General features: G+C 53.5%; 2 protein-coding genes across 10 annotated transcripts in view; one reads left to right on the forward strand and one right to left on the reverse strand.

Annotated features, from left to right (window-relative positions):
- KCNAB2 (potassium voltage-gated channel subfamily A regulatory beta subunit 2) overlaps window positions 1–11,836 on the reverse strand; it is a 96,441-nt gene extending 84,605 nt beyond the window's left edge. Inside the window, exon 1 of one of the 3 annotated variants that reach the window (XM_029227234.1) lies at window positions 11,743–11,789. The gene's annotated coding sequence lies outside the window, so the exon portion shown is untranslated. Of the gene's footprint in view, window positions 1–11,742 lie in introns of all 3 variants that reach the window. The other 2 variants (XM_029227238.1, XM_029227240.1) reach the window with 2 other exon arrangements.
- Window positions 11,837–12,099: 263 nt separating this feature from the next.
- Window positions 12,100–23,830, forward strand: part of NPHP4 (nephrocystin 4) — a 137,500-nt gene continuing 125,769 nt past the window's right edge. For all 7 annotated transcript variants that reach the window (XR_003794454.1, XR_003794455.1, XM_029228734.1 and 4 more), the window contains exons 1-2: window positions 12,100–12,271; window positions 13,251–13,296. The gene's annotated coding sequence lies outside the window, so the exon portion shown is untranslated. The remainder of the gene's footprint in view (window positions 12,272–13,250; window positions 13,297–23,830) is intronic.

The raw sequence follows: 23,830 nt of genomic DNA on the forward strand, positions 1-23,830 counted from the left end.
AGCATTTGTGAACAGGCTCCTGGGGCCCTCCCCGCTCTCCAGGGGACTGTAAGAATAAATAACAAATGATTTCAAAGAGGATTACGCTGCTGGCGCCACATGACAGAGGCATGAAAGATTAATATCTTGCCTATGCAGCACTACACTAGCAATCGGAAAGCCAGCTTTATTCCACCTCATCCATTAAAGGCTCTGCTGAATTAAAAGAGATGCAAAAGAAAGCCATCAGGCACTGTGCCTTTGCAATCATATAATTAACAGGAAAAAAAATGCGTTTTTAAATGAAAATACTCATTGCAGGTGAGGTTGTAAAGAAGCTACTCCAGTGAGACGTTGCTGCTTCGGGGATGTGTGGCACAATCTTTTGGGAAAGTAATTGGGCAATAAAGATCCATAGCTTGGGATCCAGAAATCCTACTTATATAATGTAACCTAACCGTCCAAGAGAGGAAATAAACTTAGATGTACACCCGTGTTCAAGACAGCATTATTGGGAAGAGTGAAAAGATGCTAAATCCCTAAGGAGATCATGTTTCAGTGAATTTTGGGGAAAACAATAGGCTATAACTCGGTCACTCGCAGTGATGTCTCCCTGTTTGGGAAAGTCTCCGGCAGTGATGTGAGTGGGGGAAGAGGAGAGTCCCACGATTCTGCAGGCGGGAGGGGAAAGCATACAGGAGAGTGGGGAGGGGTCCCGCCTCCCAACCGCACTCTTTCTGCCTCAGACTCCGTGACCCCCTTCTGGTGGGAGGGTCTGCGTAAATGAGGCAGGGAAAGAAAGGATCCAGTGGGGCTCTGCCAGCACTGAGCTGAGGGCTGGGCTGGACCTTTATTGCGGTTTCCTCTTACCAGGAATCCTGGCGACCCCAGCCCAGGGGCGAGGCCAAGTGTGAGCATCCATCCCATTAACAAGGCGATATGGGGCCCAGGGTCCTCTGCTGGCTGTGTGACCTGAGGTCAAGCATGTTCTCACCCATGAAGCACCTACTCCTGGGGTGGCTGGAGGGTTAAGAGTAAATGCTTGTAAGGTTTAAGCAAGAGCCTGACAGAGCAGATCCCAGACCAATGGCGGCTGCTGATACAAATAATGATAGGACAGCAATTATCCTACCCCTCCTCATACCCGCCATCAACGTCATCACTGTTGTCATGACCAGCATGATCGTTGCCCTCATCACCACCATCACCATCACCGTCACCATCACCATCACCACCACCACCAGCATCGTATGAACTGCCTGCCTCCTTCCTGCTGTTGGGCAAAGGCTTTCAGCCGTCCAGCCTCCTTCCTGGAGGTCCCCTGCTCCCATGGAAACCTGCTCACGGGACCATGGCCTTCTCTGCCTGCCGCTTGGGACCACTCAATCTGGATGCCCTGGGACGGCTTCTGCAGTTAGAAGGAATTAACTTCGCGTAATTAAGTGGCTCTGCTATAAACACGTGAACGCGGCTGCTGGGCACTGAGCATGCAGTCTGTTCGGGGAGGCTGCCGGGCTGCAGGACACAGCCCATCTGTCCAGATGCCAGGTGGCTGGGAGCCTGTGGCCGCCAGCCTACGATGCCCGCCCCCGCACTGGAGCTGCCTCAGCACACAGGCTCTGAGCACCGGGCTGTGTCTTGCCCTCAGCTGCAGGGGTGCATCCTTGCTGACTGCCATCTTTGGCTGGGTGCCAGGCCGCAGAGGCCACGGCTGCTCTGCCCTCCCTGGGGCATTGCCTGTTGTTCGGAGTGTGGCAGGATTGTGCCCTGGGGATAAGATACTTTGCGGAGAATCTGTCAGTGGGGTGGCCAGCCTGGGGGAGATGGAATGAGGGAGCCCACGGCGGGGACGGCCACTGCCTGCTTCCAGGGAGCCCAGGCTTGGTCCCACAGCTTCAGCTCAAGGATCCAAAGCTCACCAGGTAGCTCCTCCAAGCAGGGCCTCTGAAGGTTCCTGGGGTGGACGAGTGGACTGAAGGGGAGGCGGGAGACCTGTCCTGCCTGCAGGCAGCACCAGGGCCGGTGCTAGGACTTCATTCCTGGAGTGAAGCCTCACACAGAAAGGATGAGTGGAGGATTGCCAGGACTGTAACATCACCTCTTCGCAGGTCCGAGCCCTTGACATCAATGCTGTGAGGGGACGGGAGGCAAGGGCAGCCGTCCGACGCTTGTGAAGCGCTGGCTCAAAGGACCATGGGCTCTTGGAAGTTGGGGAAATCAGCCTGGGTCAGGCTAGTGTTCCTCGGGCCTAAAGGGAGGGTGACAGGCCTAGTGGTCCTGCCTCTGCACCAGCACTATTCACCCACATGTACAGGGAAATGAGCATCCCTCCGGAGGACCAAGCATGGGCCGTCTGGCTTAGGAAGCGGGGAGGCCTGGGTTGGGGGATGCGGGAGCACCCCGAAAATGGTCTGATGTACGGAGGAGGTCCCAGGGAGGATTTGGCACAAGGTTTGGTTCTTGCCCAGGGGTTTCCCTTCTCTGATCATCCCGAGTCAGGTGGCAGCCACTAGCCTGTAGGCCAGGGTGCCCCATCCGTTCCCAGCTCCGCAGAGGGCGGCTCCAGCTTGCGGGGGTGGGTGGGCCTTACACGAGCTGTTTCCTACCCTGTTCTACCTTCTGGGAGAGTCCATCGTTCCTGATCGTTGCTGAGAGGCTGCTTCTGCCACGCGCCTGCCCAAGGGCTGAGCTGGGGGTACAGAGGTGACGGGACAGACGCACCCCGTCCTTATGGGGCACACGCTCTAGGAGGGACCGGATGTCAACAGCAAAGACCATTCTGGAGTGTTGCTCAGAGAGACCTACAGGATGCTGGTGAGGGCTGCTCAGGGAGTGAACACAGGCTGGCAGTCAGAGAGCTGCATGGTGGCCCCAAGCTGCCAACAAGTATGATTCCTCCCCGAGCCCCAGTTTCCCTCTCCTTAAGACAAACAGGCTGGACCACATGCGTCAAAGAGTAAGAAGCCTGAAGGGACTTTCCTGAGGACTGTTGGCTGGAGGAGCCCAGGGGCCCCAGCCCCACAGTAATAAATGAAATAAAGCCCCATAATACTTCAAATGCCCGCTGGCTTGGGGGCTGCTTTAGAGGCCAGGGGTTCTGCCTGAACCTGGGAGCAAGTGCCTTCTCATCCCCTCAAGGGATTGGGGAAGGGTCCCCTGAGCTGTGCCCTCTCCCCCTGAACTGGGGCCCTTTTTGTTTTCAGAGCTTTGGCTGCACCTGCCGCCTTGCCTGCTGTTCGCAAAGGCTGCTACCCAGGGGCCCACGTGGCTGTACCATGGGTCCCCACCAGGGCCTCAGCACCCATGCAGCCCAGCAGGTGGCTGGGAGCCTCCAGCAGTTCCCCACGGTTACCAGGCTGGGGGAGGGTGGGGAGAAACCCTGTCCTCCACATCCCTCCCAGTGGTACCCCAGTGGGCTTTGTCAGAACCTTCCAGCCCTGGGTGAGGCAGAGAGTGAGGGCCCAGCTGGGCACACAGGCTCTGTGTGTGTTTTGGGGGGAGCTGTGGTAATCATGGTAGCTGGAGCAGCTCAGGGCTCCCGAGGGAACCACGGGCACGGGACAGGGCTGGGGGCCTTGAGGGACCTGGTCAGCTTCCTTTCCCCCGTTCTGGATGCATGACCCAGCTTAGCCCCACAGATGAGCCTCATCTGTCCCTTTGCTCTTGCCAAGGACGTGGGATGCCTGGAATAGGGATTGCAAATTCCAACAAAACATCGTCCCCTTTCTGCATGGACACAGGTGCTCTGACTCCCAGCAGCAGGGGATGCCTCCCCGTTTACACCCTCCTGTGTCCTGGTCAGGACACATCTTTCTTCTAAAGATGAGCAGCCCCTGAGATCTCTCCTCACTTAGCCCGGCGTCCCTCTCCTGAGGTCCCCCCAATACCCCAGGCCATCTCTCACCTTCTGGCACAGCTCTTCCTGCCCAGAAGACCGCCCTGACCCTTCTCCCTCTGTCACCCAACACAGAGCCACACCGGCTCCAGCCCCGCTTCCTCCCTTCCCGACCATATGGGATGCACACTGCCCCGTCCTGCCTGCTGGGCCTGCAGACAGTTCCGTTGTCGCCCGAGTGGCACCTCCGTGGGCTGGAGCCCGTGTCTCCTCCCCCACCGACTGTGGGCCCTGAGGGCAGTGGCCTCGTCTACCCCCCTGCTTCTCGGGTCAGTGAAGGAAGGGGTGACGTGCAGCATGGCCACACCTGCACAAAGCCAGAGCAGGAGCAGGGTCGCTCCTACAATCAACCACCGTCCCTCGAGTTGCGACATCAGGCCCAGGGTGGCCGATGAGTCTCATCTGAACAGGCTCTTTATTTAGGACGTGGGCCCACATTTACCCATAGGAGCTGTCCCACGAGCCGTCAGAGGCCTTTCCCAAACCCATCCTTCGGGATGAAGAGGGAGTATGGCAGCATCCCCAGTAGCATCCCTGGAGCCTCTGATGTGTCCTGGGCAGGACATGGGCAGGTATAAGCAGGGAGGTGTCCCCAGCGCCTGTGCCCCTACAGAAAGGGAGCGATGTTTTGTTGGGATTTGCAATCCCTATTCCGGGCATCCCATGATCTTGGCAAGAGCAAAGGGACAGTGATGGCTCCGGGCAGCCTAAGCTGGGTGACAAAAAACCTTCTCCTCAGTGAGAGGCAAAGGCAACGCTCCCCGGGGGGTGAGGGAGCCACTGAGCAGAGGTGGGGGCTCACGAAAGGGGGAGGGGAGATGCCACAGGTTCAGTCCCAAGTGACAGACTGGCTCCCGGGAGGGATGCCCACTTCCGTCACACGGGGCAGGTGGTCAGAGAGTCAGCATCCTGACCAAACCTCATTCCAGGAGCACTGGGGCACCACTAACACCAGCATCTCCCCACCCCCGGCAGGATTAAAGCTCGATTCGGGATCCGAAGCTGACAAAAGCGTAGCAGGTCGCCCAGTAGCACAAGGGCTTCCTATGTTCCACAGTGTTGAAGAAGCCCCAGGAAGGCTTACTCATCAGAGCTTCCAATGATCAAGGCGTGTTTCCTTGGGTGCTGCTTTACGAAGTGGAAATGGGAAAGTTTATGACAAACTGGGGAGTGTTTCTCAAAGTGTGGACTTGGAACCCTGGACCAGTGGCTGCTGAGCTGCACCAGGACCCTCAGGGGCTGTTTTCAGGCACTGCCCCCTGTGACTCCGATGTGTGCCCCAGGGCTCAGGACTGCCTGGCACCACTGGGGGCCCCGCAGTCTCCGCATTCTTATCCTCCGCAGTGGCATCATAGGCAGAGCCACCCATGAAGCTGGAAGGATGAGCCCCGCATGTCACAGGTGACCCCAGAAATGTCCCCATAAGGGCAGGACACAGAATCACGCACCATGGAGACTGAGGAGGCGGCCGATGGACCCGGTTAACCAGAAAAGTGACTTTTCTTCCCACCGACCTGCTAACCCCGGGAGCACGCCCCCTCTCGCCTCCCTTCCTTCTTTCACTGTCACATTTCTCAAGAGCCATTTAGGCAGCAGAATGCAAAGGTCAGGGGGGCAGGCGTTGCCACCCGACAGCCGGGGTTCAGATCTTGACTCCTTGATAGTGCCCTGTGACCTGAGGATAGGCACCTCGGCTTTCAGTGACTGTTTCTGCACCAGTAAAATGAGGTCAATGGCAGCTCCTTGAATTGAAGGAGTGGACACAGAACAGGGCAAAGACGTGGCATGTGCACCTGTTATGGGGGGGCAGCTGTCGCCTCCCCTCTTGGCAGAGACTGTGGCCCCAGCAGCGTGGGGCCCGCCTGATGCAGTGGACACCGGCCCCCACCTTCTATCTCCCTCTCTGACTGGGCTCCAGGATAACCCAGGGTTTCCTCCTGTCTTGACCTTCACCTTCCCTCTCAAATCCTGCACTCACGGCCACTCCCTGAGCTCCGTCTTCTGCCCCCTTTACTCGTGACCCCACCTCCTGGGTGACCTTGTCCACTGCCAAGGCTGTGACTGGTGGGGGGTTGGCAATCACCTCTGGCTTGAACCCCGTTTGAACCCATGGCTGTCCCTCTCGATGCCCACAGCCATGACTGGCCGAGGCAAAGACCTTGGACCCAACGAGGCAGGGTCAGCAGGATGTAGCCCGAGCAGACCCAGCGATGAAAAGGGGACCTGGGGCTCCCCTTACTGCCCGCATCTCATTGCCACCCGGCCCCACAGCAGCTTTGCTGTGACGCTCCCCTGCCTACTCATTCTACTCATCTGCTCGAGACACACTTACGGGGTCCCACTCTGTGCGCGATGCTGGGCCTACAGCACACAACACAGATAACAGTCTCTCTTTAGGATGACACGCGATCTCCCCTGCCATCACACGTGGTCCTCACCCCACACTGCGGACACATCTGCCTCCTTCATCCCGGTGTGGACATGTCACTGCTGGCTCCAAAACCCCCAGGGGTCTGACGGCTGGTCTCCCAGATCTCAGTTCCTGCTCCCCCTCAACGACTCCCATATTCATGTCCCACCTGTGCTCCCCCTGGGCCTCGGCCACTGTCCAAACCCCTGGTCCTCCCTCTGGGGCCTGGCCCGTGCAAGGCTCTCTCCAGGCAGTCCTTTCCCAGTTTTGCTATCACAACCCTGCCTTCTTTCAGGGTCTGTGTCAAATATCAAGCCCACCTGCCCCCCATCTCTCTTCTATCAGCAGAGGCTTCTCTGATGGTTCCTGGTCTGTGGTTAGGTTAGGTGGGTCTTGCTCACCCTCGGCCTTTCAAATGTCTGCTGCAGGAGGCTTTCCCAGTCGGCGGTATTTATAGGTTTTAAACAATGCTTAAATTCTAATTTACTTTTTAATGCGTGGATTCTTTAAAATTTCCTTGTGCTAGTTATTTCTGAGTCTCCTCCATCCAGAAGGGGCAGGAAGGGCACTGTTTCCAGAGAGACCCTGCCACCGCAGAGCACTCGGGAAGGCAAGGTTCCCGGGCAGATTTCTAGCTCCTTCTGCCTTGGGCTGTATTTGACAGCTTGTGGACATCAGGTTGCAGTTCACTCTGAGAGATCGTAAAGCTGCTGAAGGATGGAAAATGAAAACATGCTGCGCTGCAGAGGGTGGGCGCGCCTGGGGTGGGGCTCTGCAGCCCCCACGGGCTACTGTACAGGGGGGGTAGGCGGGCAGACGGATGCCCCGCAGGCTTGCGCACCCGGCCCTCCAGGAGGCCTGGGGTTGGAAGGACAGGGCAAGCCGTGTCCCTCCACTCACTGGGAGGCCATGATCTGCAGAGACAGCAACAGGCTCCCCCACAACCCCCTTCCTCCACGAAAGCCGCCAGCTGGGTTCTCCCAGGCTGTTCCCCAGGAGCACCCAGCCCCTCTGAGGAGCCCCACGTGGGCTCATGAAATGACTCAGAAGGGGACTCCTGGGCTCCAGGTAGAGCGAAGGTTTGCGCTCAGTCTGTGACTGGACACAGAGGCTGGGAAGCTGACAGAGGGCCCGCCCCGTGCCAGGGACTGTCCATACGCCTCTACTTGCCTCATTTCACCAATCCCGAAAAAGGGAGACACAAGCACAGGGCCAAGCGGCTGGGAGAGTAAGAACCAGACATTCAGAGAGCTAGTTCTCCACTGGGGGCCACGGGCCAAGACCCCAGACAGAGGGCCCTGCGGACAAGACCCAGTGTCTGCGGGACCCAAGAAGTCGCTCGCTTACTGGGGAAACTAGCCCGACGATGAATGGTTTGCTGGTTTGTTTTGAAGCCAGTGCAGGGATCTGAGCAGGAGAAACATACACTTGGCTTTCAACCGTTGAGTTGGATGGTGGATCTCAGCCACTCAGCAGCTGGGACTCAAGATCAAGATCACATTAGGCGGGGAAAACCCACTAAGAGGGCTCAGGATCCTGGTGGGGAAAAGTTCCCTACCGGGGCTGCAGTACAGGTGTGAAGCTGAGGGAGCCATCCCCAGCCCATCTCCGCTTTTCCCCCTTTCCCAGTCCTAGTTAATCTGTACCCTGTGTGGCATTAAGACAGTCAGTTCTGCAAGAGCCTGTGTGCTGGATCTAGAGGGAAGAGAGGTTGACTGCAACGAGGAAGTTCAAGGGAGGCAGGCAGGTGCCAGGGATGTGAGTGAAATAGGATGAGGGACACATACAAGCCTGTGGATACCGGGTCTCCAGGGCTAACCACCTGGCCACTTGGTGGAGTAGGGGGTGACCTCCTGAGACCCTGTCCTCTGTGCTATGAGTTAGAAAGTGTGCGGGTGCAGGGCACACTTCAGCTGGGGGGGCCGGGCCCAGAGTGCATCCCTCGGTGTAGAGGGAGAGGAAGGCTAGCCCTGTTTTAGCCCCGCGGGATGTGGCAAAGGGTAAGAAGACCCAGCATCTGCTCAAGTCCACTCGGACAGGGAGACTCATGTTCTCGCCAAGCCCAGGCCGGATAGAAAGCTTGAAGCGCCCCCCACCCCCACCCAGTGACCCGATGACCTGTCGGGTGATGTTCCCACCTGGCCCCTTGTGTGTTTTCTCCCGGGGAGGCCCTGTCCCTTTTTCTCCTCTGTACTGGCTGAGCCAAGGACCACATTTCCTCCAAGTCACCCCAAAGAAAGGGGGGACACGCTGTGGGTGGAGGGCTGAGCATGCTGGGCTTCCCATCATGAGAAAGGCAGCTTCCATGTCCCTTGGGAGCTGGGATTGAACCTGACCCTCCTGCACATTGGAGGAGACGCATCTCTGGGGGGTAAGGGTTTCCGGCACTGGCTGATGGGCTGGAGGGGGCCTGGTGCAGCGGGAACAGAATCCAGGAGGCCGGGTCCCTCTCACCACCGCTCTGTGCCTGTTTCCCATCCAGGCTAAGCAGCCTCCCTCGCAGGGCTGTTCAGGGTTATTTACAAGGACCCGCAGCGAAGCAAGGTCAAGATACAGAGTCCCTCTTCTTCCCTTTCATCTCACCCGGCGGCTCGGCCCCTTGCCATCTCTTTGATGACATCTTTGGAACCACAGGGCCCTGGCTCTGAGGAACTGCCAGGCCGGGCAGGACGCTGTCACCGAGAACTCTCTGTGGTCGGTAGCATATCCCACCCCTGACAGCCCCAGTGACTCAGACGCACCCGGGGTGCTGTTTCCTCCACGTGTGTCAGCACCATCTCACAAGTGCGTCCTGAAGGGTGGCTAGAGCTGGTGGTTGGCATGTTCCAGGGGTGCTGGTTTCCTCCAAGGGCAGTACCAAGGAAGTGACCTGGCTCAGACTGGTGGGAGGTACGGGGCCTGACGCGGCTCACCTCTGAGTGACCTTGGAGAAGTCTCTGACTTTGCCAAGGCTTCCCTTGTGTCCTCCAAAGGGGAAGATGCCCAACCCCTTGTAGCTCTAGCGTGCTCGCCTCTATGAGGCAGGATCCCTGGCTGCGGAAAGGGGAGAGGAGGGGTCTCTGGCCCTGGACACCTTCAGAGACGGTCCTCCCCGAATGCTGCCTGCAGTGCCACTGTTCTGCCTATCATTCAGGGACTCCAGGAAATGGCTCTGGCTCTGGGACCTTTGGTGAAGCAAAGGTCATGGAGAAGTGAAGGTCAAGGACTAGATACACGCTCCTTCTAGCCAGAGTCCTGGGAAGCCACACACGTTCGTTCCCCTGGGTTCCAGCAGTGGAGGAGGCCTTCCTTTGCCACATGCGTGCTGCCCAGTTGCCATGGGCCCATCACCGACAAACAGGAAAGTCTAGAGGAGGCTGCCTCCCTTACCGGAAACTGTCAAACCAAAACTTGTGCCACTCACTTCCTCCTGAATCATTTGGGGTTTAGAAGATCATTGAAAAAGGAAAGAAAGCCAGCCCCATGGTGTGAAGCTTCTCAATCCGCCCCACCCCGGAGCTTGCTCACCCCTCCATCCCCCAGAGCCTCGGCCTGTGGCCCTCACCAGACGAGCAGTAGTGCAGCCCCCAGAGCCTCGGCCTGTGACCCTCGCCAGACGAGCAGTAGCGTCCGTCTTGCCACACCTCCCGTGTGCCACTGCTTTCACGCCCATTCATTCCCGTCCAGGCGCCACGTCCAGACCCAAAGGGTTTGAGCACGAGACCCAGTTTCGCACTTTTCGTGACCCTCCCTCCCCCTGTGCCCTGGTTCAGTCCCCACACTGTCTGTCCGCTGGCACAGCACAAAGAGGCACAAAGAACGGGACCTCGGTTCTGTAGGGGAGCCTCCAGCAGGCTGCTTTCGAGGTAGGAATGCGCTGCAGCCTGAACACCCTCAATGTCATTGAGGCCGGGTGCGGGCATGGAGAGTGTTCCTGATGGACAGGACCCCGGGAGCCAATGCCCTCTGGGCCCCCGTTGTGATAGCACAGGGGAAGGACCCCAAGAACCACACACAAGCCTGGGGTCTGCAGGTAGATGCAAACGCCAAGTAACAGTCAGGAGGGCAGGTGCATCTCTCCACACTCAGGTCCCCAAACCCTGCAACGTGGGGCCTGAATGCGGTTTTGTTTGCAGAGCAGGAGCTTGCTCTTGGCATTGGGAGGCGGAAGGCGTTTGTGAGGGGGAGGAGAAGTTGCAGAGAAAGAAGAAATCCTGAAAGGACAGGCAGTGGGACAGCTGTGGCCTGAACTTGGTGTTCTTCCTCCTCGGATGTGGATGTATTAATTTCCATAAATGCTAATAGCTCATTTCCCCAAGAGCTATTACTTATGTCATCTCCCCTTGGATGCATTTCAACACAGGGCAGACAAGTGAAAGAGAAGAAAGGGCAGCCCCCACTGGTGAGTTCCCATACCCCAACCCTGTCCCCACCAGGCAGCTCAGGACTGTTCTAAGGTGGCCCCTCTAACTGCAGGGTCAAGACCCCCCTGCCGACGGCCCCACAACCAGGTCCCTATCATGCCAGGAGGCAAAGAAAGTTACCAACCCCAAAAATGCTGAATCACAAAGTAAGCTGAGTAGGAAAGTGGGGGTGGGGTGGGAAGGGAGCCGGTGGCTAGGGGGGAAGGCAGGAAAGGGTGCTAAGGGGCTTCTCACCTGGAGCTCCCCAGGCCGCTCTAGACAAAGCGTAGACCCTAAAGGAGCCCCCAGACAAATGCCAGGAGGAGCAGAGCCAGGGTAGGCTGCCTGGGTGGGAGGGTGGGAAGGTGGGCAGGTACAGGACTGCTACTGCAGCAGGAAGCGGTGCAGCAGCTGGGTCTCTGCGTCCTGCGTCCTGCAGGAGCAGGTAGGGGAGGTGGGGAGCGAAGAGAAGCTGAAGAGGGGGCAGGGGTATAGGGACCGGGGTGGGGTGGGGTGTGTAGGCAGCCAGATGAACTGGTGCAGGAGGGGAACGCCGAGGTCCTGGGGAGCAAGGCAAGGTGCAGAGAGGGCGCCCGCAGGGAGAGATGTGGCGATTGGGAGCAGAATGGGTGGGAAGATGGGGCCAGGGACCTGGAAGGAAAGGCAGGATGAGCCTTCAGGAGCAACAAGGAGAGAGATGGGGGGGATCGGTCCAGGAGCGCTCCGATGGGGCTGCGCTGAAAGGGGGATGGGGGAGGGGAGGCGAGGCTGCGGGAAAAGGAGGGGGCAGAGACGGGACGAGGGGAAGGATGAAGTTTGGGGCAGGGGTCGGGCATGGGAGCTAAAAGGTCGGGCGGGTTGGCAGATAGGGCAGGCAAGGGAGGACAGGATGGGGGCAGGGAGATGATGGAGAAGGAGGCGAGCCGGCTGGAGAGGAGGTGAGGACGGAGGCGGGCGGGGACGCACTGGGGGAAAGGAGATGGAGAGTCAGCGCGGGCCTCGCGGGTACCCGCCGCCGCTTTCCCGGCGCACGGCCGTGTACTGCGCGGACGGCCGGGGTCTCCCCCTGCACTCACCTGGGGGCTCCAGCTCCGGATCCTCTGCCCCGCTCCGGATCTTCCTTCCCGCCCTGTCCCTGCGACTTTAGCGCCCCCGAATCCCACTAGCTCCACCAGGTTCCGCCCGCAGCATCTTCACCTCGTGGGACGCCCGGGGCCACGCCTCTGCCAGCTTCTCATTGGCTGATCTTCACGCCAGTCACATTCCTATTGGCAGAGGGATCGCCGACCATGCAAATCAGAACGGGCCCGCCGCCGCGCCTATTGGCTGGCGCTCCCGGAGCGGAGCCCCTGGACTTGGGCTCTGATTGGTCCCACGGTGCTGCTGACGCGAAGGTCGGGGTGCGAGCTCTTTCCCTTCCGAGGCTCCTCGGGCGGGTGGCAGCGGGTCGGGTGCCCCTCGGCCGGTCCTCGGACCGCAAGGCCTGCGGCTCCGGTGGGCACCGGCCGGCCGCCGGGCCTCTGGATCCGTCCGAGGGGCACATCCTCGAAAGCTTGGGGCTCGACGCCCCGGGGCGGGTGCGGCAGCTGCAGGCCCGTCTCCTAGGTAACGCTGCCCGCCGCGGGCGGAACCACGTTGGCTGGCTCCGCGGGGGAGGTTGGACGCAGCCCAGAGGCGCGGGGGCCGCCGAGCGGGTCAGGGCCTCGGGCCCGGGGTTGGGGTGATCCGTGCGTCTTTCCCCGGGGCCCGGTACCTGCGGGGCGCGGCGGCCGGGCGGGCGCGAGGCTGTGCCCGTGTCGGTCGCACCTCCTTCCCCCCCGCCGTGACACTTGGTGCGGCCGGAGCCACAGGCTTCGGGGACTTCTTGGGGCTCAACCTCAGTACTCTGACCCTAGACCCTGCGCCCCCTTGCAGCCCTCCAGCTTAAGGCGAGCGCGGTGCCGCCGGCCTGGGCTGTGCTGAGACCGCGGCGTTGGCCCTCCCCTTTTCCCCGTCGGACCCCTGCCGGGGACCCCTGCTTTGCCTGTCCCCACTGGGTTCCTGTCCCCCGCTGGCCCTGCCGACCCGTCCCAGCGCTGCCGCCCAGTGGAGATCTGGAGACTCCCTGGCCCTCGCAGGAGTCCCTGCCTTGATAGCCCTGCCTGCCTACGGCCTCCCCTGGAGCTGCTTCCACCTTCCCCTCCGCTGTGCAGCCCACCGACCTCCTGACCGCCTCCGAGCACCCCACCTGGGCCCTTCTCGAGACCCCAGTGCTCGGTCTCCTGCTCGCTTCTTCAGACTCAGAGGCCCCACCTTTGCATCTCTCTTCCATGCCTGCCTCCCTAGAAGACAGATGCCTTATCAGACCCGGTCCTGCCTTCGGCGTTGCACTGTGTCACTTGGGTTGAAGCATACGAAGGAAGTCTGGCCTCCCAAGCTTGTGTAGTTGGAAAAGGTGTCCTTTAGATGATGGTGGATAGTCGCCCCCAGTTCCCGCCCAGGTCTTCATCACAGCTCACTACACCTTCCGGTCCTCTGATTTTCAGAGGTCACAGCCACCTCCTTTGTGTGCTGACTTGCATCCTGTCTTTTTGCCTCTCTCCAGATACATTCCTCGAGGGCAGGACGGTTTCTCCAGGGCCTGGCACGTGGTAGGTACTCAAAGACTATTCCTTGAATGAGGAATTCCAGGCAGTGCTTAAGTAGACCTCTACTTACTCTCAAAAAAGCTCCCCAAAGCTTTCAGGTCTCAGGCATTCCAGATTTTGTTCACTTCTGGGAGGGAAGCTTCCCTGTGACCGGGCAGCTCCTGCGGTTCCTGCTCCTCCCTTGCCTTGGTGAACCACTGCTTGTGAGACATCAACCCAGCCTAGCACTTCGGCGCCTGAATTCCCTCCTCTTCTCTACCCTCCCTCCCCCACCAGAGAAAGGAGTCTGCATCAGGCTTGTCTCCTGTGTGCTGCTCCCACTCGCCCCCTTGTTCTTTTAAATTTTATTTTATTATTATTTTTTTATACAGCAGGTTCTTATTAGTCTATTTTATACGTATTAGTGTGTATACATCAATCCCAATCTCCCAATTCATCCCACCATCCCCCCACCCCGCCCCTGCTTTCCCCACTTGGTGTCCATACGTTTGTCCTCTACATCTGTGTCTCTATTTCCGCTTTGCAAACCGGTTCATCTGTACCATTTTTCTAGATTCCACAGATATGCATTAATATACGATATTTGTTTTTCTCTTTCTGACTTACTTCACTCTGTATGACGGTCTCTGAGTCCATCCACGTCTCTACAAGTGATCCAATTTTGTTCCTTTTTATGGCTGAGTAATATTCCATTGTATATATGTACCACGTCTTCTCTATCATTTTGTCTGTTGATGGGCATTTAGGTTGCTTCCATGACCTGGCTATTGTAAACAGTGCTGCAATGAACATCGGGGTGCATGTGTCTTTTTGAATTATGGTTTTCTCTGGGTATAAGCCCAGTAGTGGGATTGCTGGGTCATGTGGTAGTTCTATTTTTAGTTTTTTAAGGAACCTCCATACTGTTCTCCATAGTGGCTGTTTCAATTTACATTCCCACCAGCAGTGCAAGAGGGTTGCCTTTTCTCCACACCCTCTCCAGCATTTGTTGTTTGTAGATTTTCTGATGATGCCCATTCTAACCGATGTGAGGTGATACCTCATTGTAGTTTTGATTTGCATTTCTCTAATAATTAGTGATGTTGAGCAGCTTTTCATGTGCCTCTTGGCCATCTGTATGTCTTTGGAAAAATGTCTGTTTAGGTCTTCTGCCCATTTCTTGACTGGGTTGTTTGTTTTTTTTAATACTGAGCTGCATGAATTCTTTATCTGTTTTGGAGATTAATCGTTTGTCTGTTGATTCATTTGCAAATATTTTCTCCCATTCTGAGGGTTGTCTTTTCATCTTGTTTATTGTTTCCTTTGCTGTGCAAAAGCTTTTAAGTTTCATGAGGTGCCATTTGTTTATTTTTGTTTTTATTTCCATTACTCTAGGAGGTGGGTCAAAAAGATCTTGCTGTGATTTATGTCAGAGGGTGTCCTTTCTATGTTTTCCTCTAAGAATTTTATAGTGTCCGGTCTTACATTTAGGTCTTTAATCCATTTTGAGTTTATTTCTGTGTATGGTGTTAGGGAGTGTTCTAATTTCATTCTTTTACATGTAGCTGGCCAGTTTTCCCAGCATCATTTATTGAAGAGACTGTCTTTTCTCCATTGTATATCCTTGCCTCCGTTGTCATAGATTAGTTGAGCATAGGTGCGTGAGTTTATCTCTGGGCTTTCTATCCAGTTCCATCGATCTGTATTTCTGTTTTTGTGCCAGTACCATATTGTCTTCATTACTGTAGCTTTGTAGTATAGTCTGAAGTCACAGAGTCTGATTCCTCCAGCTCCATGTTTTTTCCCCTCAAGATTGCTTTGACTATTTGGGGTCTTTTGTGTCTCCATAAAAATTTTAAGATTTTTTTTCTAGTTCTGTAGAAAATGCCATTAATAATTTGATAGGGATTGCACTGAATCTGTAGATTGCTTTGGGTAGTATAGTCATTTTCACAGTATTGATTCTTCCAATCCAAGAGCATGGTATATCTCTCCATCTGTTTGTGTCATCTTTGATTTCTTTCATTAGTGTTTTATAGTTTTCTGAGTACAGATCTTTTACCTCCTTAGGTAGGTTTATTCCTAGGTATTTTATTCTTTTTGTTGCAATGGTGAATGGGATTGTTTCCTTAATTTCTCTTTCTGATCTTTCATTGTTAGTGTAAGGGATGCAAGAGACTTCTGTGCATTAATATTGTATCCTGCAACTTTACCAAATTCATTGATTGGCTCTAGTAGTTTTCTGGTGGCACCTTTAGGATTATCTATGTATAGTGTCATGTCATTTGCAGACAGTGACAGTTTTACTTCTTCTTTTCCAATTTGTATTCCTTTCATTTCTTTTTCTTCTCTGATTGCCGTGACTAGGACTTCCAATATTATATTGAATAATAGTGACGAGAGTGGACATCCTTGTCTTGTTCCTGATCTTAGATAAATGCTTTCAGTTTGTCACCACTGAGAGTGATGTTTGCTGTGGGTTTGTCGTATATGGCCTTTATTATGTTGAGGTAGGTTCCCTCTATGCCTACTTTCTGGAGAGTTTTTATCATAAATGGGTGTTGAATTTTGTCAAAAGCTTTTTCCGCAGCTTTTGAGATGATCAAATGGTTTTTATTCCTCAGTTTGTTAATATGGTGTATCACATTGATTGATTTGTGTATGCTGAAGAATCCCTGCATCCCTGGGATAAATCCCACTTGATCGTGGTGTATGATCCTTTAAATGTGCTGTTGGATTCTGTTTGCTAGTATTTTGTTCGGAATTTTTGCATCTATATTCATCAGTGATATTGGTCTGTAATTTTCTTTTTTTGTAGTATCTTTGTCTGGTTTTGGTATCAGGGTGATGGTGGCCTCGTAGAATGAGTTTGGGAGTGTTCCTTCTTCTGCGATTATTTGGAAGAGTTTGAGAAGGATTGGCGTTAGCTCTTCTGTAAATGTTTGATAGAATTCACCTGTGAAGCCATCTGGTCCTGGACTTTTGTTTGTTGGAAGATTTTTAATCACAGTTTCAATTTTATTACTTGTGATTGGTCTGTTCATATTTTCTATTTCTACCTGGTTCAGTCTTGGAAGGTTGTACCTTTCTAAGAATTTGTCCATTTATTCCAGGCTGTCCATTTTATTGGCATAGAGTTGCTTGTACTAGTCTCTTATGATGCTTTGTATTTCTTCGGTGTCTGTTGTAACTTCTTTTTCATTTCTAATTTTATTGATTTGAGTCCTCTCCCTCTTTTTCTTGATGAGTCTGGCTAAAGGTTTATCAATTTTTTTTATCTTCTCAAAGAACCACGTCTTAGTTTTATTGGTCTTTGCTATTGTTTTCTTTGTTTCTATTTCATGTATTTCTGCTGTGATGTTTATGATTTCTTTCCTTCTACTAACTTTGGGTTTTGTTTGTTCTTTCTCTAGTTCCTTTAGGTGTAAGGTTAGATTGTTTGAGATCTTTTTCTTGTTTCTTGAGGTAGGCTTGTATTGCTATAAGCTTCCCTCTTAGAACTCCTTTTGCTGCATCTCACAGTTGTGTTTTTGTTGTCATTTGTCTCTAGGTATTTTTTGATTTTCTCTTTGATTTCTTCAGTGATCTCTTGGTTATTTAGTAGTGTATTGTTTAGCCTCCATGTGTTTGTGTTTTTTACGATTTTTTCCCTGTAATTTATTTCTAATCTCATAGTGTTGTGGTCGGAAAAGATGCTTGATACAATTTCAATTTTCTTAAATTATCCGAGGCCTGATTTGTGACCCAAGATGTAATTTATTCTGGAGAATGTTCTGTGTGCACTTCAGAAGAAAGTGTAACCTGCTTTTTTCGGATAGAATGTCCTATAAATATAACTTAAATCTGTTTGGCCTGTTGTGTCATTTAAAGCTTGTGTTTCCTTATTAATTTTCTGTGTGGATGATCTGTCCATTGATGTAAGTGAGGTGTTACAGTCCCCCACTATTACTGTGTTACTGTCGATTTCCTCTTTTAGAGCTGTTAGCAGTTGCCTTATGTTTTGAGGTGCTCCTATGTTGGGTGCATATATATTTATAATTGTTATATCTTCTTCTTGGATTGATCCCTTGATCATTATGTAGTGTCCTTCCTTGTCTCTTGTAACCTACTGTATTTTAAAGTCTATTTTATCTGATATGAATATTGCTACTCCAGCTTTCTTTTGATTTCCATTTGCATGGAATATCTTTATCCATCCCCTCACTTTCAATCTGTATCTGTCCCCAGGTCTGAAGTGTGTCTTTTATAGACAGCATATATACGGGTCTTGTTTTTGTACCCATTCAGTGAGCTTGTGTCTTTTGGTTGGAGCATTTAATCCATTGACATTTAAGGTAATTATCGATATATATGTGCCTATTACATTTTCTTAATTGTTTTGGGTTTGTTTTTGTAGGTCCTTTTGTTCTCTTGTGTTTCCCACTTAGAGCAGTTCCTTTAGCATTTGTTGTAGAGGTGGTTTGGTGGTGCTGAATTCTCTTAGCTTTTGCTTGTCTGAAAAGCTTTTGATTGCTCTGTCGAATCTGAGTGAGATCTTGCCGGGTAGAGTAATCTTGGTTGTAGGTTCTTCCCTTTCATCACTTTAAATATATCATGCCACTCCCTTCTGGCTTGTAGAGTTTCTGCTGAGAAATCAGCTGTTAACCTTATGGGAGTTCCCTTGTATGTTTTTGTCGTTTTTCCCTTGTTGCTTTCAATAATTTTCCTTTGTCTTTAATTTTTGTCAATTTGGTTACTATGTCTCTCAGTGTGTTTCTCCTTGGGTTTATCCTGCCTGGGACTCTCTGCGCTTCCTGGACTTGGGCGGCTATTTCCTTTCCTATGTTAAGGAAGTTTTCGACTATAATCTCTTCAAATATTTTCTCAGTTCCTTTCTCTCTCTCTTCTCCTTCTGGGACCCCTATAATGCAAATGTTGGTGCATTTAATGTTGTCCCAGAGGTCTCTTAGGCTGTCTTCATTTACTTTCATTATTCTGTTCCACAGCAGTGAATTCCACCATTCTGTCTTCCACGTCACTTATCCGTTCTTCTGCCTCAGTTATTCTGCTATTCATTCCTTCTAGTGTAGTTTTCATTTCAGTTATTGTATTGTTCATCTCTGTTTGTTTGTTCTTTAATTCTTCTAGGCCTTTGTTAAACATTTCTTGCATCTTCTCGATCTTTGCGTCCATTCTTTTTCCGAGGTCCTGGCTGGATCATCTTCACTATCATTATTCTGAATTCTTTTTCTGGATGGTTGCCTATCTCCACTTCATTTAATTGTTTTTCTGGGGTTTTATCTTGTTCCTTCATCTGGTACATAGCCCTCTGTCTTTTCATCTTGTGTATCTTTCTGTGAACGTGTTTTTTGTTCCACAGGCTCCAGGATTGTAGTTCTTCTTGCTTCTGCTGTCTGCCCTCTGGTGGATGAGGCTATCTAAGAGGCTTGTGCAAGCTTCCTGATGGGAGGGACTGGTGGTGGCTAGAGCTGGGTGTTACTCTGGTGGGCAGAGCTCAGTAAAATTTTAATCCGCTTGTCTGCTGACGGGTGGGGCTGGGTTCCCCCTGTACGTCGTTTGGCCTGAGGCGACCCAACGCTGGAGCCTACCTGGTCTTTGGTGGGGCTAATGGCAGACTCTGGGAGGGCTCTCACCAAGGAGTACTTCCCAGAACTGCTGCCAGTGTCCTTGTCCTCACAGTGAGCCACAGCTGCCCCCTGCCTTGGCAGGAGACCCTCCAACACTAGCAGGTAGGTCTGGTTCAGTCTCCGCTGGGGTCACTGCTCCTTCCCCTGGGTCCCGATGCACACAGTACTTTGTGTGTGCCCTCCAAGAGTGGAGTCTCTGTTTCCCCCAGTCCTTTTGAAGTCCTGCAATCACATCCCGCTAGCCTTCAAAGTCTGATTCTCTGGGAATTCCTCCTCCCATTGCCGGACCCCCAGGTTGGAGAGCCTGACATGGGGCTCAGGACCTTCACTCCAGTGGGTGGACTTCTGTGGTGTAAGTGTTCTCCAGTTTGTGAGTCACCCACCCAGCAGTTATGGGATTTGATTTTACTGTGATTGTGCCCCTCCTACCATCTCACTGTGGCTTCTCCTTTGTCTTTGGATGTGGGGCGTCTTTTCTGGTGAGTTCCAGTGTCTTCCTGTCGATGACTGTTCAGCAGTGAGTCGTGATTCCGGTGCTCTCGCAAGAGGGAGTGAGCGCACCTCCTTCTACGCCGCCATCTTGAACCAATCTCCACCTCCTTGTTTTTGTCCCACTGGATATTTAGATTCTTGAAGACAGGGCATTTGACAGTCCGTTGCACGGTGTGTGGACTGGGACAGAACGAGTGCTTGGTGAATATTTGTTGACCGGGTCTGCAGAAGCAAAGACCTCAAGGGAACTTTATAGCCGCTCCTTTTGTAGATGCAAAACAGACGCCTGGAGGGCAAAAGACTTTCCAGAAGTCTGAGAGGAGAGGGGGGATCAGCCCGGTCCTGGACCAGTGCCCTCTCTTTGCCCTCAGGGCCTCTGCTCCTTTGCCTCTCCTGGCCTTGGTAGGCAGAGGGCTGGCATGGCTATAATGTCTTTTTTTTTTTTTTTTTTTGCTGTACACGGGCCTCTCACTGCTGTGGCCTCTCCCGTTGCGGAGCACAGGCTCGGGACGCGCAGGCTCAGCAGCCATGGCTCACAGGCCCAGCCGCTCCGCGGCATGTGGGATCTTCCCGGACTGGGGCACAAACCCGCGTCCCCTGCATCGGCAGGCGGACTCCCAACCACTGCGCCACCAGGGAAGCCCGGCTATAATGTCTTTGATGTGAGTGTGACTGGCTGTGTGCTTTCAGACTGGCTGTTTAACCTCTGAGCTTCACTTTCCACACCTATAAGATGGGGACAGTAATGGTACTTACCTTACAGAGATGCTGGAATAATGAAAATGAAGATGTTTGTGAGTGCCTGGCTCATGATAAGGAGTCAATGAAAGCTGGTACCTTTTCTTTATTTCCCCTCTGGAGAGCCCACTGTACCCTTCTCTTGGGTTCAAAGCATGGGACCCTCCCAGTTTTCCCTTTTTTGTTCATCTAGCCCCAAAGGCCCCTCTGCCCTTCCTCCGCAGCCTTCTTAATTCCTCCACAGCATAACTTAATGATTTGCTGAATCACTAAAAAAGTTTTCACCGAGCTCAGTGAAAACTTGGGAGTTTCACGGAGCTCAGTCCTGCAGGGCGACCGGGACCCCGTAGCCTGGTGGAGCCTGGTGGAGCAGGGTGCCTTCTGTGACAGCGTCCTGTGTGGGAGATAGAGGTGCTCTCCTGGGGAGGTAGCTCCTGGTCTGACTTCCCAAGGAAGAGGAGGAATCACCCCGGGGTGTGCGCCTGATGGGCTGGTGGGTGGCACGGGCGTGGTGTCCGGGAGGAACTGAAGCAACGGCAGTGCGGAGTGGACGGCAGTGCGGGTGTGAGCCGTTCTGGGTGGGGGGCTGGGGGAACGCAAGAGCTCTGCGTGTCCCAGAGCCCCTGGGACCGTCTGGGCTCTCACCCGCAGGAGGCTGTGTCTCAGGAGTCGCCTCCCTTCCATCACCCTCTTGGAATGTTGCTGCCTGCTTGCACCTGTCCATCTCAGTTCTTTGATTTTGGGTGGCCTGCCTTTCCGAGTAGCCGCCTCTTGTGCCGGTGCATCTCCTGCTGGTGCTGCCTGGGGCATCCTGTTTTGCGTCCCCTGCCCGGGTGACCGTAATGGAAGGGCTCCACAGCAGCTCCCCGCCAAGTGTGGTGCTGGGTCCCACTTCCCTCAGGGAAGTGCGGGGAGGTACTGGCTCAGGAATCCGGGGCACGGGAGCAAAGTCTGGAGCGCCCTGCAAAGGGGGCTGCATCCTGGGCTCGGGAAACCCCGCGGGGCAGGGTGTGGGGCTGCTGGGGACCCTTCTAGAGGATACCCTGCCGCGTGTGCTTTGCTTGTGCTCCCGAGGTAGGAAGGGCTTCCCTGTAGATATGCACTAATGTTCTTTCTAAGATGTTCTTTCTAAGAACAAACCTCCCAGTTTTATAACTAATGTCAAGGAGAAAAGCACATTTTCCTGAAAGACAAATGTTTGGGAGTCAAGTTTACTGAAATTTAAATTTCATGATTGAATTTGATGAGTCCTGATGGACAGCCTGGTACCAAGGCCACAGGACAGTAGGTTCCCTTCTGCAAGCAGTGGGCCAGTGAGCAGATCAGTACAGGACAGGTGACAAGCGCTCAGAGGCCTGCTGGGTGTTGGTCAGACCTCTTCTGCTTACAGGTCATGGACACCTGTATGCGTTCCCGTGGCTTCTGTAACGAATTGCCACAAACTGGGGGACCGAAAACAATTTATCTTCTCTCAGTTCTGAAGGTTACAAGTCCGAAATCAGTCTCACTGGGATAAAGCCAAGGTGTGGGCAGGGCTGTGATCCTTCTGGAGGCTCTAGGGAGAATCGGGTTCCTTGCTTTCTCCAGCTTCTAGAGGCGCCTGCATTCCTCGGCTTGGGGTCCCTCCCTCCATCTTCACGTCTCTCCCGCTTCTGCCCCGCCTGGCCTTTTCTCTGACCCTCCTGCCTCTCCCTCATCAGGACCCTTGTGATGATTTCAGGCCCACCTGCGTAATCCGGGTGCTCTCCCCATCTCATGGTCTCTAACCTGATCACGCCCACAAAGTCCCTTTTGCCACGTGAAGGCCAATAATCATAGGCTCTGAGGATTGGGTTGGGGACGTCTTCGGGGGCCATTATTTAGCCGCCACAGGCCTTTACAGCTCCTGTAGCTCAGCTCTGGTTGGGGTGGGGCTGCCTTCCATCAGGCTCTCTCCACCTGGAGGTCTGGGTCCTGCCGGCAGGGCCGTCCTCGCCACCCTCCATCTCCACCAGCCTCCCCTGGGCTGGCCTCTTACCTTAGGCTCTCCCTGGGGTGGCAGGGTGGCCCCTGGGGCTCCAGGCCGGCCTGGGCAACTCCTGGCCTGGGGGAGAGACAGCCTGTCCAGAGGGCGGCGTGGCTGGAGTCCCAGGGAAGACACACCCAGTGTGCGTCATGGGTTCATTTCTGGCCGGAACTGGGGAGGGACGTTCCACAAAACAAGGGATATTGAGTAGACAGATACAACCTACAAAGGAAGAAACCCCAAACCAACCAAAGTGCGCGCCTTCCTGTTTAGAGGGTAACAGTCCGGATCTGGAGGCTGAGGGGTGTGCCCGCCCAAGGGGGTGCCGGGTGGGAGTGGCATTCCAGTGGGGGGCTGGGCCACGCCCTGAGGCCTGCAGGGTGTGGGAGGGGGGCGGTCACATCCGTGCCTCCCAGACCCCCTGCATTCCCAGCACAGCCTGTGAGCGTGGGGGGTGGGCCGGCTGCCCAAAGACTCGAATTTTGGCTCCCTGTAGAACAGCCCTTTTCCAGCTTTTGAGTGTCAGGTCCCTTTATGCTTTAAAACATGATTGAGGACTCCAAATAACTTTAAAACTTGAGTGACCCCTACCAATATTTATTATTGAGAAGTATCTACAGTGTTATTAATTCATTTAAAAACAGTAGACCTGTTACATGTTAACATAAAGATGTATTTTTTTAATGAAAGCCAGTTGTGTTTTCTCAAACAAAAACATTAGCAAGAACTGTGGGGTGGTTTTGCTTGTTTGCGAATCCCTTTGACATCCGGCTGACACACCGCTGAGGACTGCTTGGTCTGGTACAGGCTTCTCTATTGTGATGGGTCATTTCGGCTGCAGTCTTTGAAGGAAATCCAGCCTCACCCCGATGAGGGAGGAGGCCCTTAGAGAACTGTAGGTATTCTGCTTTGGTGCTGTACCCAAATCCACAAGTGGTTGTTTCCTGAGGGTTTCTTGCGTACAGAGTTTGACACCCTGTTCCTGAACTTTCATAGTGTTCGGGTGGATCTTTCATCCATGCAGAATTTTATATCATCGTGCTTGTTCACTCGGAAAATACTGCTTCTGAGTGAGGCAGATCTTCCAGATATTGACACATCTAATCACACAATTTCAAAAGATCACTTTCGTTCCCGGCACTACCCATCTCGTCAGGAAAGTCTTTAAAGAAGTATGCAGCTGTCTGGCTCACAGTGGAGGGTACAGATTTTCCCAATTCTGAATTTTGCCTGAAAGCTCAATTTTTTTGACGAGTTTTCCTTGCAGTGACAGGTTCATTTTGTTCACGTCTGAGAGATTGTCTACAAAGCACCCAAGTCTGAAAAACCATGGTTTGTCTCTGAGCCGTTCTTTTAGTAAGAGTGGTGTTGCTGAGTGAAAGAAGGAGCTAGTTCAGCTCGCAGAACAGCGATCACGCCCGGCTTACCCTGGGGTGACCGTTGTCTTTCATCTGGCAGCAGAAATGCTTTTCGTGTATTTCCCGTTTCATCACAGAATGTTAAAAGCACGCATCCTCAAGGGTCAAGACGTCATAAAATCCATAGTTTTCACAGCTTCCCCAAGGACATTCATTCTTAGGTGAAGCTGTTGGACTTTGTGCCCTGAGAGGGGAAGAGCCCAGGATGGCTCGTGGGGTGCGGTGCCGTCTGCCTCGGGGCGTAATGCAGCTTCACCCACTGTTGCCTCGGTGCCACC

Source organism: Monodon monoceros, unplaced genomic scaffold, assembly GCF_005190385.1.
Source record: "Monodon monoceros isolate NGI ecotype Baffin Bay Population unplaced genomic scaffold, NGI_Narwhal_1 Super_Scaffold_18, whole genome shotgun sequence".
Classification (NCBI taxonomy): domain Eukaryota; kingdom Metazoa; phylum Chordata; class Mammalia; order Artiodactyla; family Monodontidae; genus Monodon; species Monodon monoceros.